The sequence below is a fragment of the Monodon monoceros genome, unplaced genomic scaffold, assembly GCF_005190385.1.
Source record: "Monodon monoceros isolate NGI ecotype Baffin Bay Population unplaced genomic scaffold, NGI_Narwhal_1 Super_Scaffold_18, whole genome shotgun sequence".
NCBI classification, from domain to species: Eukaryota; Metazoa; Chordata; class Mammalia; order Artiodactyla; family Monodontidae; genus Monodon; species Monodon monoceros.
In genome coordinates, this window is record NW_021703774.1 from 164,788,811 (window position 1) to 164,803,625 (window position 14,815).

The 14,815-nt window shown below is 39.2% G+C and overlaps 1 protein-coding gene and 1 non-coding gene across 8 annotated transcripts in view; one reads left to right on the top strand and one right to left on the bottom strand.

The window, feature by feature from the left end:
• The window catches only part of EIF4G3 (eukaryotic translation initiation factor 4 gamma 3), a 367,450-nt gene that overhangs the window by 20,489 nt on the left and 332,146 nt on the right, over positions 1-14,815 (top strand). The window lies entirely within an intron of this gene.
• LOC114900075 lies at positions 13,699-13,805 on the bottom strand. The gene has a single exon (XR_003794702.1). It is a non-coding gene; the product is annotated as a U6 spliceosomal RNA (small nuclear RNA).

Genomic DNA, 14,815 nt, shown 5'->3' on the forward strand with positions numbered 1-14,815 from the left:
GACCTAGAGACTGTCATACAGAGTGAAGTAAGTCAGAAAGAGGATAACAAATAATTGTACATTAACACATATATGTGGAATCTGAAAAAATTGGTATAGACGATTTTATTTACAAAGCAGAAATAGAGACAGACCACAGACGTAGAGAACAAACATATGGGTACCAAGGGGGAAGGGGTGGTGGTGGGATGAATTGGGATTGGCATATATATACTATTGATACTATGTAAAAAATAGATAACTAATGATAACCTACTGTATAGCATAGGGAACTCTACCCACTGCTCTCTGGTAACCTAAATGAGAAGGAAATCCAAAGAAGAGGGGATATATGTATATATATAGCTGACTCACTTTGCTGTACACTATAAACTAACACAATATTGTAAAGCAACTATAGTCCAATTAAAAAAATAATTAAAAAAAAGAAAAATTTGGAGGGAATCCTTCTTATGACAGAAAGATTCTTAAAGGTGAAACACTTTTGGTTCTGAGAAGTGAAACTGAGTTGAACCAGAACAGAAGGTAATTCCATTGAGTATCAGGTTATTTGGCCTCTCCGACTCTCTGAAAAAAGAGTAGTAATTCATATTTTATCCACTTGTTTTCAGTTCCTTTAAATAAGCACTGAATTGTGCTTTAGTTAACAATGTTATATGATTAAAAAGAAAAAAAAACCAACCCTTATTTGTTTTTCTTATTGGAAGCACTTTTTCCTGTGTCTGAACATGTATAACATTAGTAGTCTATGAAGAGAACTGGGTTATTGCTATCAGAGGCATGCTCCTAGTTGCGAGAGTGGTTTTTGAATGCTCTTTTAGGCACTTAAATTATTTTTGCTTTGAGAAAAGAGATTGTTCACTGTGCTTTAGGAGCTGGTAACTAAGTCTGATGCTTCTTAGCCCTTAACTAAGAAAAATGGAGCTTGCTGACAAAACATAGGTGGTTTTATAGGCCTGTGAAACCCAACAGCATGTTCAGCAATGTAAACAATGGCAGCTGTCTTTTGCTGGCTTGTCTGTTGTTCGAAATGTAATGAAACTGCTTCTCACAAATGGCTTCACCTGCTGACTCATCTTCCAGCCCCTAAACAACCATAGTATCCAGCATTATGTAATGCTGGGATTGAGAATTACAAGAATCCAAGTCTTAGAATGTGAGGGTAGGAATGGATCATGGAAATCCTTTAACTCAGCCCCTTCACAGATGGCCTCGAAAGAAAGGTCATTGTGGAGGGTGCCATATTTTGATAGTTATAAGAATTAGTGATACTACTGTTCAGAGAGCCATTAGAATCTTCTTGAATGATTGAGGGCTCTTTTCTGTATAGAAATCCTTGAGATGTACTTTTTAGCTTTCCTACAAAAATAATACATTCTGAAAGTGGTTGTAAGTCACTGGTACAGGGGCAGCACACATTTAACGCCTGCTGTATACTGTAGGAGGAATGTGGGAAGAAGTAAAATGAAAGATGGACATTGTTCCTGAAAAACTTCCAATTTAATTAGAAAATAGATATGAGAAAAGAGTGGGAAACATTTAGGAGTCAATTTATTAATGAGTGTATAAGCTGATTTACCTGATACATTGTGAAAGAGGCTTGTGTAAATTTATGTGAGCTCTTAGAGCAGTGGATGCAAAAAAATCTCTTGCAGAAGTGAAAACTTCCTAATTATATTTTAATTCTATAGATTGGAAATTACATTCCAAGAAACTGAGGCAGAATTTCCACAGAAAACACAGCGAAAACCGTTGACTTAAAATAGTGGTTCTCAGGGTTTTTTTGTTATTTTAAAAAAAACTCAAGAGTACAGATTTTTAAAATAAATCTGTACATTATTAAATATTATTGAGAATCTCAGAGAACTTTTCTTATGTGGGCTATATCTGTTGATATTTATATTAGATATTAAAATGAAAAAATTAAAAATATTCACTTAATTAAAAACAAGACAAACCCAGCATAGGTTAACTTAAATAATTGAAAAATAACTTTTTCAAAACAAAAATCAGGGCTTCCCTGGTGGCGCAGTGGTTGAGAGTCTGCCTGCCGATGCAGGGGACATGGGTTCGTGCCCTGGTCCAGGAAGATCCCACATGCCGTGGAGCGGCTAGGCCTGTGAGCCATGGCCGCTGAGCCTGCGCGTCCGGAGCCTGTGCTCCGCAACGGGAAAGGCCACAACAGTGAGAGGCCCACGTACCGCAAAAAACACACACACGCACAAAACAAAAATTAGTGAGAAGAGTGGCGTTTTATATTTTTCCAAATCTCTTTAATTTCTAGCTTAAAAGAATGTAACGATTCTCCTATCTGCTTCTGCATTCATTCTGCTATACAGTGTTTTGTTTGAAGAAAATCTGGTCTCAGATCAGATTTGGGAAGGAGACTGGGAGGGAGAGGAGTATTTTAATGTCTTTCTCAGATAATTGTGGATATTCTTTATTATTATACCAAAACTTGACAATGGTAGTTTCTTTTCTTTCTTTCTTTTTTTTAAACCTAACTTTCTGACAATGGTAGTTTCTTAAAAGTTAGTTTCAATTTGGAACCTGAAACCATGTCCGTGAACTTATTTATTTGGTTGCGTTGGGTCTTCGTTGCTGCACGCGGGCTTTCTCTAGTTTGTCGAGCGGGGGCTACTCTTCATTGCAGTGCACGGGCTTCTCATCGCGATGGTTTCTCTTGTTGCCGAGCTCAGGCTTTAGGCACGTGGGTTTCAGTAGTTGTGGCATGTGGGCTCAGTAGTTGTGGCTTGCGGGCTCTAGAGTGCAGGCTCAGTAGTTGTGGCGCAGGGGCTTAGTTGCTCCGAGGCATGTGGGATCTTCTGGGCCAGGGATTGAACCCTACATTGGCAGGCGGATAGTGTCCCTTGCATTGGCAGGCGGATTCTTAACCACTGCGCCACCAGGGAAGTCCCTCCATGAACTTTTCATGCACTTAAATCTGTTGGTTTGTATGGTACTTTGGATCTTTTACCCATGCATGATTTTGTAACATCATGCATTGATTATTTGGAAGATAATAGTTTTCAAATGTTGATAGATTTCATTATACAGTGTTTGGGAAGTTTTTGAGCTCTTGGTGGTCAATACCAACTCAGCTGTGACTTGTGAAGTCTGGAAGGATAATTGAAATTGCATTAGTAACCAGTCTTTGGGTTGGAGGGAAATGGATTTCATTTTCATGAAGAAGCTCCATGTTCATGACCCTGAAAATGGGGCATTTTATTGTTCTTGTGCTTTTTCGTAGTGTTAGCAGGTTTGATTATTCATTTAAGGGATGCAGAACTGGAAATAGTTGGCCTTTTCAAATAAATTTGTTAACCTGGAGGAATTTCTCTGATGGAATGTACAGGTGTACTTTTGAACATGGCTGCTCTAAGTGCTTGGTTCCCTGTCAGTTATAGGTCTGGGAGTCTAGAACCTCTTCTAAACCTTTTAATTTCCTCATCCTCCAATTGAAGATGGACCTCAGCAGTGTACATTTAGAGTCCTGGATCAGTTTTACCTCACGGAATTACTTTCAGTTCTTCCCCAGGCTCTGCCACTGTTTTCTTTTCTTTGAGCTTAGTCTCTTTCACTAAACAGGTACCTAGGGTGAGACAGAGACTAAAATGAATTTCTTTTCCAAGTGGGATGAATGAGACGGTTTGACCTAGGATTTTGCTTCTTGTGTCCCTTGGTGATGTAACAGAAATTGGACTGTTGTTATATTAAACTTTGTTAAGGTTCTGAGATCAACATATATCCAAGGATTACTTTGAAATCAAGCTTGGTTTTTCGTTTTTGTTTTATATAATATCATCTGCTTTTACAGAATTGTACTTTGAAAGTCAGAGTTTAAACAAAATTCTGATTGTTGTCATGTCATCATTTATAATAGCAAACCTCTTGAAACATTCTAAGGTCTAGTAATAGAGTTCTGGGCAAATTCTGGCCTCAATATCCATTGAAATACTATGTAACCCTTAAAAATGTTGCAAAACACTTACTGACATAAAAACGTCCACTTTGGGACTTCCTTGGTGGTCCAGTGGCTAAGACTCCGTGCTCCCAAAGCTGGGGGCCCGGGTTTGATCCCTGGTCAGGGAACTAGATCCCACATGCCGCAACTAAGAGTTCACATGCTGCAACTAAAAAGATCCTGCATGCCACACCTAAAAAAAATGGTCCTGTATGCCTCAACGAAGATCCCGCATGCCACAGCTTAGACCTGATGCAGCCAAATAAATATTAGGAAAAAGTCCACATTTATTCTATGGAAGCCAGTTAAAAGTAGCATGTGTGATCAAATTTTATCTTAAAAAATATATAGAAAAAGTGCTTGCTTATACAACAGTGTTCATAGGGGCTATTTCTGGTTGCTGGTGAGATTGGGTGATTTTCATTTTCTTTCTGTGCTAAGTCATTTTTGTTTACATTAACCACATATCACTTTTTAAAAAAAAAAATTTATTTATTTATTTTTGGCTGCATTGGGTTTTCGTTGCTGCACACAGGCTTTCTCTAGTTGCGGTGAGTGGGGGCTACTCTTTGTTGCAGTGAGTGGGCTTTCTCATTGCAGTGGCTTCTCTTGTCACGGAGCACGGACTCTAGGCACGCGGGCTTCAGTAGTTGTGGCTTGTGGGCTCAGTAGTGGCTCATGGGCTTCAGTAGTTGCGGTGCATGGGCTCTAAAGCACAGGTTCAGTAGTTGTGGCGCATGGGCTTAGTTGCTCCGTGGCATGTGGGATCTTCCTGGACCAGGTCTTGAACCCGTGTCCCCTGCATTGGCAGGCAGATTTTTTTTTTTTTTTTTTTTTGCGGTACGCGGGCCTCTCACTGCTGTGGCCTCTCCCGTTGCGGAGCACAGGCTCCGGACGCACAGGCTCAGCGGCCATGGCTCACGCGCCCAGCCGCTCCGCGGCATGTGGGATCTTCCCGGACCAGGGCACGAACCCGTGTCCCCTGCATCGGCAGGTGGACTCTTAACCACTGCGCCACCAGGGAAGCCCGACAGGCAGATTCTTAACCACTGCGCCGCCAGGGAAGCCCCTACATATCACTTTTATAATCAGAAAAGTAAAGCAGTTTCTACTTTGAAAAATGAAACTAAGCTAAAATGTGACTCCTTGCAAGTTCCTCACTAAGCAAAGACAGATTAAATTACATTCATTATTTTAAGAGTGAAGAGGATTTAAAATACATTTGTAGTGTTTTAACAGGGAATCAAGGGAAAGAGGGAGCATTTTTTTGTTAATTATTAGTTAAGTAAAAACTTATGAATTGTGTTCCCCATGCATTCTGATTAAATTGATCTTTACCGTAATAGTAATACTTATGCCGATCTTCCCAAATTTGTTTTCATGATACCAAGAGAAGCGGCTTAAAGTACTTTGAAAGAGGCGTCGTTAAAAAAAAAAAAAAAGCCTTACTTTTAATGATGTGGCAGATTAGTGCAACATTTTTTATGATACCTCTTATTTGTTACAGAGTTTCCTTTTTAAAGTCCTTTGCCATCTTGTCCTTGCTGTCCTGGCTTCCATCTGGGGCTGCAGCAGGGCTGAGCCAAACATGGCTGCTGCTGCAGCATGGGCGGGCGTAGTATAGGATTCGGCTGCTGTGGTTCCTGTGACGAAGCAGGAGGAGAAGCCTGGAGAGCGTGCTCTAGGTTAGGATTCTCTTAAAGCTTGTTGCCAGGAGAATTGGACTTTTCTCGTGGAGGAGATAACTACATTTCAGATTCTGCTGTTGAGAGGGAATGCTACTGTGTATTGGGATTTATAGCCTTAGCAGGGGAACCACCCATTCTCTGCAGAAGTGAGAAATCTTAGCATATGCTGTCATTTGCCAAGCAGGATTGGCCATTTTTAGAAAGCAGCAAGGCTTACGTGTCTGTTTCAGTTGATGACAGAGAAGTGTCCAGAATGACGGTGGGTAAATTTACTAAATGGGTAGCATTTCTTTCAGGGGCAGACTCGGCGGCATAGAGTAGAGGATTAAAATGGTCTGTCCCCACGTGCAGCTTGTGTGAGGATTACTGTATCACATCAAAAGTCAACCTAAAACGTTGGGTGAGAGATGGGGAGTGGTTTGAGTGGAGAATTGAAGTTGCTGTACGTGCTCCTTAGGCTGCTCCATAGAGTGGATGCACTGCCATTTGGTTGGGGCGTATTTGTGCCTGAGTTTCTGTCCTTTCTGCCTGTGACTGGAGATGGGCATGATGTAGGATATGCTGCTTGACAACCAATAACGATATGATATATCCGGATGCGCAGTAACAAACTACTTCACTCATTTCTCTGTTTAGTATGATGAAGAGAAAAGGCTTTTAAAAAAGAAAAAGCTCCCTTCCACAGAAAAGCCATATGTGATCATTGTAAAAATCACAGGGAAAAAAGAAAAAAAAATCACTTGTAACTTTACCACCCATTGATAACTATTGGTAGCATTTTGATATGTTTCCTTGGAGGAATTCTTAAATATATATATGTTTATATATACATGTGTTGGCATATATGTGTTTATGTACATATACTCATATGTGCATAGCTGAAGATCATACTGTGAATATTATTTTTTCTATTTTAACATATTGATACATTCCCATTGCAATAAAAATTTTGAGAGGGCTTCCTTAATGGTATTATAACATTTCTGTGTATGGCTGTACCACAGTACACTTAAAGCACACTGCTTGTCACTGGATTATTCAGTTAACAATTTTGTTATTAAAAGAAATGCTGAGACTAACATCTTTGTGTATAATGTTTTTCAATATTTCTGGTATTTGTTCAATAAAGTAAAAATTACTGGATCAGCAGGTGTGAACATTAGGATAGTTGATGCATATTGCCCTGTTTTTACCAGCATTAAATATGCTTTTAACTTTTGTTAATTTGATAGGTGAAAATTATATACAGTTTTAATTTGCATTCTTAGATTACTTGTAAGATTTAGTTTTCTCCCATGTTTATTAGCTTTTATTTACTGTTTTGAAAATTATCTGTTTATATGTTATTTTCATGTCTTTATTCAGATCTTAGTTTAGTTTCAAAACAGTCAAATAATGCATGTTTATTATAAAGAATACAGATTATATTGATTTATACCTTTATATTATATATTTAAAAATAATTAAAAACCTTCTTCACTTCCACTTCCATTATTAGCAGCTATCACAGTTGACAGTTCAGCATCTCTCTTCTTACAGATCTTTTTGTATGCATTTACAAATTGAGAGAAAGAGGAAGGGGAAAAGGGAAGAGAGTCAGGGAGTGGGAGAGAGGGGGAGGTTTTTAGAGGATGGCCTCTGGAGCTGGACTCTGTGATTTGCATCCTAACTGCTGGAAGTGTGAAGTGTGATCTTGGAGGATTTCGAGTCCCATAGCTGATAGTCCCAGCTCTCATGGTTTAGTGGCTGTGTACCTTGGGAAAAATGATTTAACCTTTTTGTGTCCCAGTGTCCTCATGTAAAAGGATTAATTATAGACTCTAGTGCTTAAGGTTGTTGTGAGGATTAAATTAGTTATACCTATAAGGTACTTAAAATGGTACCTGGCACTTTGTGTTATATAGTAATAAATAGCTATTACTATTATATTACTTGTGTAACAAGATTATAAGTGGGATTATACTGCAATGCTTAGTGATTGCTTTTTCATGTATTGTATAAATCTTTCCCATGTTGATACATGTAGATTATTCTATAGTTGTACCATAATTCATTTAACTCTTTCCTATTGGTGGATATATGTATAGTTTCTAGGCTTTTTTGTATGTGTTAAAATGTATAGTGCAGGGCTTCCCTGGTGGCGCAGTGGTTGAGAGTCCGCCTGCCGATGCAGGGGACACGGGTTCGTGCCCCGGTCCGGGAAGATCCCGCATGCCGCGGAGCAGCTAGGCCCGTGAGCCATGGCCGCTGAGCCTGTGGGTCCGGAGCCTGTGCTCTGCAACGGGAGAGGGCACAACAGTGAGAGGCCCACGGACCGCAAAAAAAAAAAAAAAAAAATAGTATAGCGCATATCCTTATACATATGTGTGAGTATTTTAGTAGGATGGAGTCCTATAAATAGAATTGCTGAATTGAAGGGTACGTAAATAAACATTTGGCGATTACTTTTTTAATATCTAAGAATTTTTGTTTTCTCTCCTTTTCTGTGTGTAGCAGATGCGTCTTATTTTATGATTGGAATAGTATCTTAAATCCTTTCATAGGTACTAATTGGAAATTAAAAAAATCTTTTTTTGTTCCCTGTACCATCTCTCTCCCTCCAGGGTTGGTTCTGTTTATTCAAATTGGTTCTTTACTTTCTCAATGTCTGGTGATTGTTTAGTTTCCATTCGTGTTTATGAATGGAAGATGAGGTAGATTAGTAGAGTTGACAGATGGAGTCCCTGCAGTTGGGTAACAGGCCTCAAAGGTTGTCTTTAAGTGTTGTGGGTGGCGCCTGACACCAAGGACATTTTACTGAATTGTGCCTTTATTTGCTCTTGGAATAAATTTTTTAAAGGAACATAATACTAATAAAAGTAGACTGATTTCTGTTAAGTCATGTTAACAAGTTTGTAGTATAGTCAGCGTTTTATATATTTGCATATTGTCTGTGTTTTGTGGAGTTTCTCATGTACAGTATTTTCCAGATACATTTCAGTTATGATTTTGGACTCATCTTCTCACAACTGGATACTGTGAAGTGGAAATCCTAAAATTTCTTTTTTTAAAAAATAAATTTGTTTATTTTATTTTATTTTTGGCTGCCTTGGGTCTTCCTCCACGCGGACTTTTCTCTAGTTGGGGCAAGCAGGGGCTAACTCTTTGTTGTTCTGTGTGGGCTTCTCATTGAGGTGGCTTCTCTTGTTGCACAGCACGGGCTCTAGGTGTGTGAGCTTCAGTAGTTGTGGTGCGCGGGCTCAGTAGTTGTGCATCACAGGCTATAGAGCGCAGGCTCAGTAGTTGTGGTGCAAGGGCTTAGTTGCTCCGTGGCATGTGGGATCTTTCCCAGGCTAGGGATTGAACACTGCATTGGCAGGCGGATTCTTAACTACTGCGCCACCAGGGAAGTCGCTAACAACTTGTTTGCTCTTAATTCCTTAGCTGAAGAGCTTAGTTGAAGCTTCAAAGCGTTCGTAAAACAAGGAAGTAGTTAACTATCTTTCAGTCCTAACCCTGAATATGTCTGCTTTTTTTCAGTTCCCATTTTGTGCAGTTTGTTGATTGGTCTTGTTTTCAAATGGTCGTCTTCACTGTCATCCGTTGCTAAAAACTGCTTTCTCTTAGTTTTATCTTTTTATAATCTGCCTCATAAATAATTCTGCCCAAGCTATTGGAACCTTGAATTTTAGTGAAATGAAGAACATTTTATTGTTCCTTCTCTGCTCTTATATTAGTTTATTGCCATCTTTGCAATTTGAAAATCAATCTAACTGTTTTGTCATTGTGTTGGTTATCCACAAATGTCTAGAAAACATTTTATTTACCTGACAAAGACATATTGTGATACATTCTTTTTTTTGTTTTTTTTTGTTTTTGTTTTTGCGGTACGGGGGCCTCTCACTGTTGTGGCCTCTCCCGTTGCGGAGCACAGGCTCCGGACGCGCAGGCTCAGTGGCCGTGGCTCACGGACCCAGCCGCTCTGCAGCATGTGGGATCTTCCCGGACCAGGTCACAAACACGTGTCCCCTGCATTGGCAGGCGGACCCTCAACCACTGCGCCACCAGGGAAGCCCTGTGATACACTCTTGATGAGAGAAGTCGGTGTAAAACAAATTGGGAGGATGTGTTTAAGAATGTGAGAAGTATTAATTTTTTGTCATTGAAAACTAAAGTTAGTTAATATTTTCATTAGACTTGATTGACCCAAGTAAGTCATCTTTTACTTTTTTTTAATTGAAGAAAATGCCAATTTAATTAGCATAATTTTAGGGATGTGTTAAAGCTAGGATAGTAGTTCTCAATTTAGGCTGCTCATTGGAATAACTTTTGCAACTTAAAAATATACAGACATCTTCTGAATCATATTTTGGAGTTTAAGTTTTAGATATATAATTAAAGTTAAGACTCCTAGCCTAGAAAATTGAAATGGTCAGTTGTGAGTTAATTAGGGCTTACATATTATATAAATGACATTAAATTAGCTTAATTATTTGGATTGTACCTTTTCTGAGAGCTTTGAGTATTAGCATGTTGCTTGTTGTTGGATTTGAAGTCTGTTCTTCGTTAAGATTCTTGATTTTTTTTTTTTTTTTCTTTTTTTTTGCGGTACGCGGGCCTCTCACTGCCCTGGCCTCTCCCGTTGCGGAGCACAGGCTCCGGACGCACAGGCTCAGCGGCCATGGCTCGTGGGCCCAGCCGCTCTGCGGCATGTGGGATCCTCCCGGACCGGGGCACGAACCCCTGTCCCCTGCATCGGCAGGTGGACTCCCAACCACTGCGCCACCAGGGAAGCCCCAAGATTCTTGATTTTTAATGATCAAGAAATGAATGATTCCTTTACTTCTCAGTAGACATGTCCTTTAAGTTTCATTTCTAGATTCATACTGAAATAGGATTTGGCAGATGACTAGAGGAAGATGTTCTTATCTTTTGAAATAGGTTGATTCTGAGACCTGGTAAAAAGTTAAAGGACAAACCAGGCATTTTGCACCTGACATCCTCTTAGAACTTAAAATATTTTATTACTGGTATCTGATTGGTCATATTGAAAAACTAATGGACACTGACAGCCTTTATCTGTTTTCTTTCCTGTTATGAAGCGCTGTGCGGCTTGTGGGATCTCAGTTCCCCAGTCAGGGATTGAACCTGGGCCACGGCAGTGAAAGCCTGGAATCCTAACCACTAGCCCACCAGGGAACTCCCTGAAGTGAACTTTCTTAATCCAGCAAAGTTTATTGTGTACAGCGCATAGGCCTGCCCCTGTTGTTATTGAGGATTATTGGGATTACCGTAAACCTGCCTAGAATTTTTATTTATTTATTTAAAAATATTTATTTATTTTTGGCTGTGTTGTGTCTTCGTTGCTGCGTGGGCTTTCTCTAGTCGCGGCGAGCGGGGCCTACTCTTTGTTGTGGTGCCCGGGCTTCTCTTGTTGCGGAGCATGGGCTCTAGGTGCATGGACTTCAGTAGTTGTGGCACGTGGGCTTAGTTAGTCCGCGGCATGTGGGATCTTCCCGGTCCAGGGATCGAACCCATGTCCCCTGCATTGGCAGGCGGACTCTCAACCTAATGGAGCAGATATAAAAGCTTTCTTATAACTTTAGGTGTAAGAAATTAGGTATATAAAATTCCTACAAAGGAGAGATTTGTGCCCTTTGAAAAACAAAATTCAGTGTTTACCTAAGAATACGAGGCTGAGGACACTCCAAGCTACGTAAGTATTATGTGCAAAAAATATATATTTGTCAGTCTTTCTCTGTTTTAATAACATCTTTGGATTTATTGCCTTGAATTTGCTTTTGCTCATAGTGAAGTAATAAGAGAACTTAATATTACTTTCTTCTATATTTTTATTTATAGGTCATGGAAATGAAAATCAGTTAAGGAGCAGAAACACTCTTACTGTGGTTTTCATTCAGATAACATTTTCAGAGTGACAGAAGTGATTTCATTTTTGAGAAGCAAATTATTTCTCTCCCCTTAGTTCGCTTTCTTTGTTTATACTCTTACCTTGTCATTGGAATTATGTTTCCTTTGAAAATAACTAGTAAATATCCTGCTTTCAGTTTTAGCTGCCTATATTTGTGGCTTAATTGAAATCTATTCTGACTAGTAGGAATAAATAGATTCTGACTATGAGAATAAATAATTTATGTGATTATATTATGGAAAGAAAAAGTAAACTGCCAGTGAAAGCATTTAAATAATATATTAGAGTTTGTAAGGGGAAACTTAGGGTCTCTTACACAAGACAGAACTTTGGTTGAGAGTTTCTTGACCTTTTACTAGTACTTATCATTCCTGTTTATTAAGTATAGACTATTTTGATATTTTGGATAATATGCCATAATTCTGGAAAAAAAATAAAAGTTTCTGGCTTTCTGTGCACTCTGCTTTTTGTTTTTCCTTACCCGTTTGGTCTGCTTCTAACATCTTTACTGTGGGTTATTTTACTTCTGTGTGCTCAGTCTCTTTCTCTGTAAAATTGATTAACTAGACTAAACTAATTCCAAAATCCTTTTGGACCTTTTTATTAGCCTATGATTAGGGTAAAAATAATCTCATATATCCTTTTTTTTTCACCTTCCTAGAGTATGGGCAGCAGCCCTTGTTGTTACTAAGGGCTTTCTTTTAGGCACAACAGGGGAATATGTGGGAGAAGGGGGTTAGTTGATAATGAAACTTTAGCAATAAAGAATTATCAGAAAAGTTTGAAACATAGTTGATATTAGAGACAGTCTTGCAGAAGAACTCCTTTCCTTTGGTTGTATTGTTTACTACTGGAATTTGATGCACATTTAAAACATTTTTCTTTCTACCTTTTCTCTTAGAATAATAATCCTGTTAGGAAATGCCTCCAGAATCAAGGGACACTCCAGGCAGTGCCCAATAGAACTTTCTGTGATGTTGAAAACATTCTGTGTCTACACTGTCCAGTATGGCAGCCACTAACCGTACGTGGCAACGAGCACTTGAAAGGTGGCAAGTGTGACTAGGGAACTAAATTTTTAAATTTCATTTAATTTTAATTAAGTTTATATTTAAATAGCTACATGTGGCTAGAGGCCACATTGGACAGCATAGCTCCATATTATACATTCAACCAGCAAATTGTTTTTGAGCATTCAGAGATATGCCCAGCAATGTGTTAGGTGCCAGAGATATCAGGGTCCTGCAATGTGGTGAGGGAGAGATGATTAAAGAGTTAAGTGTAATATGTGTGATAGTTGCTGTATTAAAGAAAGGCACAGGGTTCTCTAGGACCATAGATACTGGTTCTTACCTAATCCAGGCTGAGGGTGGGTCACTTTGGGGGTGCTCTTATGTCAAAAGAAATTGTGTCAACTATCCCTTTGTATTATACATAGGTATTGAGCTCAAGTCAGTCCTTGTTGTGTTTCAGCATACCAAGGGATATGGAAACACTTGGTCATTATTATTTTTAAGTGTTTGGGGTTTTGTGCTTTAACTCTGGACCATGTATAGAATTGATAAGTCTTCATTGTTTGTGATGCGATTAGCTGTTTCTCTTATGAAAATCTGTAAACAGAGCTGTAAATCATCAAGGCTGCAGTTTGACTAAAGTGGTTACTTTTATTTATTTATTTTTGGTTAAAATAAATTTATTTATTTTTGGCTGCGTTGCGTCTTCGTTTCTGAGCGTGGGCTTTCTCTAGTTGCAGCGAGTGGGGGCTACTCTTCATTGTGGTGCACGGGCTTCTCATTGTGGTGGCTTCTCTCGTTGTGGAGCACGGGCTCTAGGCATGCAGGCTTCAGTAGTTGTGGCTTGTGGGCTCTAGAGCACAGGCTCAGTAGTTGTGGCACATGGGCTTAGTTGCTCCGTGGCATGTGGGATCTTCCCGGACGAGGGCTTGAACCTGTGTCCCCTGCATTGGCAGGCGGATTCTTAACCACTGGAACGCCAGGGACGTCCAAAGTGGTTACCTTTATTTTTAATTTTTTTCTCTTTTATTTTTTATTTATTTATTTACTTCTAACATCTTCATTGGAGTGTAGTTGCTTTACAGTGTTGTGTTAGTTTCTGCTGTATAAAAAAGTGAATCAAAAAATATGGAACGCTTCACGAATTTGCGTGTAATCCTTGCGCCAGGGCCATGCTAATCTTCTCCGTGTTGTTCCAATTTTAGTATATGTGCTGCTGAAGCGAGTGCTCAAAGTGGTTACTCTTAAGTGGGTGCAGTTTAGGCAGTTTTTCAAAGGCCACGTCTTGCCCACAAATAACATTTTGTGTTATAAAGTACTGGCAAGGAGGCTGTCTTGGTTCTGTGATTCCTGGAATATATATTATGGACACCCTTGGGGTCAAATTTCCTGGGCTTTGGGACTTTTACATATGAATATTGAGTGGAAGAGTAATAGTTCTTTAGCTTCTTTAGTACCGATCTTTATTTAAGTTCTTCTAGAGATGAGGGAATTCCTAGTCATGTCTTAGGGCCCCTGGATGTCATTTGTAGTCTCTCTGGGTCCATTTATAGTCTCTTTGGTTTGATCTATTTAGAACCTTCTCAACCACCTAAGTCTCCTTGGCTTGGGGAAGGAGGGCCTTTGGAACTCTCTCTTTGCTCTTAATGCTGGTTCTTCAGGTGACTGTTGAGGAACCCAGGTCAGTGTGAGTCACGTACCTAATGAATTAATTTTCATGGCCTCTCTAGATACTAAAGAGCAAGAGCTTTGACTTTTAGCCCCAGAGGTCAGATTCTGTAAGAATGCACTTACACGTAATTTAAATGAATTGCACTCATAAGTAAATGCCTTGTTTTTAGGATGTTTTGAAGTTTACTTCTCTGTAATTATAAAAAGAGCTTGGGTTTTGATGCTGTGGTATGGTTTTGATGAACTGTGGTATACTGGGCTATTTCTAGTGTAATTCAGTGTAATAGGAGGAGGAACAATTTTACTGAATATTAATCTAGAAAAGTAGAGTTTGTGGTTTCAGTTTGTTGGGTTAATGAGTGTCATTGTCAGACCATAAACACATGCCCTAGGTAATTAGAATTCTGACAACATAGATCCTTTCTTTCTTCATGTTTGATTTTTTTTTTTTTTTTTTTTTTTTTTTTTTTTTTTTTATGTTTGCCTCTTTTTTTTTTTTCTCTTTGTCCCATGTGGATCCGGGCGCCCGGCGTCGAGGTACACCGCTGCGCGGGCAAGAGCACCCGGT